Raw genomic sequence first — 2629 nt, 5'->3', positions numbered from 1 at the left:
CATATTGTAGTCAGTTGGAAAGCAGGAAAACGAAACAGAGTTCTACAGGCATGCAGTTCTAAGAAAGAAGGTTTGTTCATAGAATCTACGTTTAGGTTTAGGCACAGAGAAAGAGTGCAGGAAATGATCAATAGTGGTTTCAGTTAAACGTGTGTTTTTCGTGAAAGTCAAGAGAGGGGAGACCGTAGATCGGAGCTCAGACGAGCATTTGCCATAAAAATAAAGATGAAGCAGAGACAGACTCGCAAAGTCTCTTCTGTGGGAAAGAGGTTTCAGGGAAGAGCAAAGAGCATCCCTCTATCTTGTCTATTTTGAACTCTCTCAAGGCAAGATAAGCTGCTCCTAGGAGCTCCTGCCTAGATGTGGCAACAGTACTCCATCCTTGGACGTGCTATCTGGAGCCCTAAACTAAAGACTTCACTGGAACTGGTATCATTTTATTTTTATTTCATTTTTGAACTTATTTTGAACACATTTTTTTTTTTACATTTTTCTAATCCCATTTTTCGTTTTGTTTTTATTTTTATCATGTATTTCTACATCCGCTGTTTACTGTTTCTACCTCCCATATAGATAAATATAGATATTAAGACTCGAATTGACCGGCGTTCTGTAAATTAAGTAAAAATAATAACTGATTAAAAAAAATGATTATTCGTAGGCTCCAAATATTATTTTACTCACCCCCACCCTCCCACACCGGTTTTCCAGGTGATATCAGTTCTTCCCACATTGCCATAGCCTTCTAAAATATAAAAATCTTTTAATACACCGCGCACAATGCATCAAAGTAGTTGTAATATTTTCTTTATATAATTCGATAGCTTTACCTCTTCGGTATTGTCAGGGATTTTTTTATTATTTGTTTGAACATAAAAACAATATCCAGACAAAGAAATAAAATATTACTTGTAAAAGGGACAGATATTGTGTATTTTTCAATCGGAATTATGATTTATTCCCCTTGCTATGTTTTATTTTTCGCTATTGTTTCATATTAATAAGCTGTCAGACTAATTTTCAAAATAAATTGTAGCAAAGTATGTACAACAACACAAAAATGAAAATTAAAAAAGCAACGTTTGAATTCTCAGCTTAAATGTTACTAGGGTCTGACTTTTAAAATCCGACAAAATAACTTTATGTGTCATTTATTATTTACTCACTGATTACTTACTAATAGTAATCGGTGGTGTTCCCTGGAATCTAGGTGACGGCAAGTCTCCCCAGATTCCAGTACTCTCCACCTGAATGAATCTGCATCATCGCAACAGCCGATTGCCATTGATATCTCACTGACAATGACTAGTGGTGTTCCATGGGATTTTGGAGGCAATAAGCCTTTCCCAAGTTCAGTAATAAGGGAAGTCTGGTTCGTGCTTTCCCTTCTTGGTCTTTCCATCCTCCTCCTCATTATTAGCAGTAGTACTCTCTAGCAGTCATCTGACAACAACCAATGATGTTCCCTAGAGTCTGGATGAAAACAAGTCTTTCCAGATTTCCAGTATTCTCCACCTTTTTCAATAATCTTTGCAAATGTTTTTGCGTGATCACAACAGCCGCTTACCATTAACTGCTCGCTGGCAATGAACATTGGTCTTCACTGGAATTTAGATGGCAATAAGCCTCTTCAAGGTCCCAGAGCTTTCTGAACTTATGGAGATTTGGTGCAGGTTTTCTCTCCTTCGGCTTTCCATCCTCCTTGGCCCTTCACAACTACTTAGTGAGGGGCCAGTCTATGCCGACACTACATCATCATCATCATCATCATCATCATCATCATCATCATCATCATCATCATCATCATCATCTCCTTTTTCTTCTTTTAAGAAGATGCTGACATTTTTATAAAAATAGGATATTTCTCTGATTTGATGATTAAAAAAAAATTAATGCATTGGTTTGTTTATAAAGAGTAATATCTTGGGGGAGGCTTGTGTCCGTAGTAAATGCGTTACATTAATTACTTATGTTATAGATTTCATGATTTTTTTTTTCATAATAGCTCTTCCGCTCCCCGACTTTTTTTTTTTTTTTTTTTTGCTTTGTTTTTGTCTCTTTCATTTGCTATGCTCAAACGAGAAACAACTTTCTGTGTAACCTCAACATTTTGTCAGGTGTGCATTTTACTCCCTGATGAGTTTCACGTGTCTGGCAGATTTTTTTCTTTTTCTTTCTTTTTCATCATCTTACATCAGCTGATCTTAAGGGCTATATTTAGTTCTTTCAAACCCAAACTCGTTGTTTTTTCTTCTTCCATTTTTCTAGGGCACGTTATTGTAGGCAGAACTGCTGCTGATGAAGACGCAGACCTTTACACCCCCCTCTCACTTCTTATCGGAATATACTCTCATCTCCTACACCCTGCCATTGCTGATTCACGTGCAAAACACAAAAATCCTCTTCAGTTATGTAACCTGTTATTTTCAAAGGTTCCCATTTGCTAATAATAAATTTTTATGATTTACGTTTTATCAAAGTTTTCGTTTGCTTTCTCATTCAATAAAAATAGAAATTATTTTTTTTTCATCATTCAAAGTTGGGTAAATTTTATTATTGCATATTATATATTTTATTAATTACATATTATATATTTTATTAATTACATATTATATATTTTATTAATTAC

Source organism: Euprymna scolopes, chromosome 4 (assembly GCF_053919585.1).
Source record: "Euprymna scolopes isolate OS-2025 chromosome 4, ASM5391958v1, whole genome shotgun sequence".
Taxonomy (NCBI): Eukaryota; Metazoa; Mollusca; class Cephalopoda; order Sepiida; family Sepiolidae; genus Euprymna; species Euprymna scolopes.
This window is presented reverse-complemented; position numbering follows the sequence as displayed.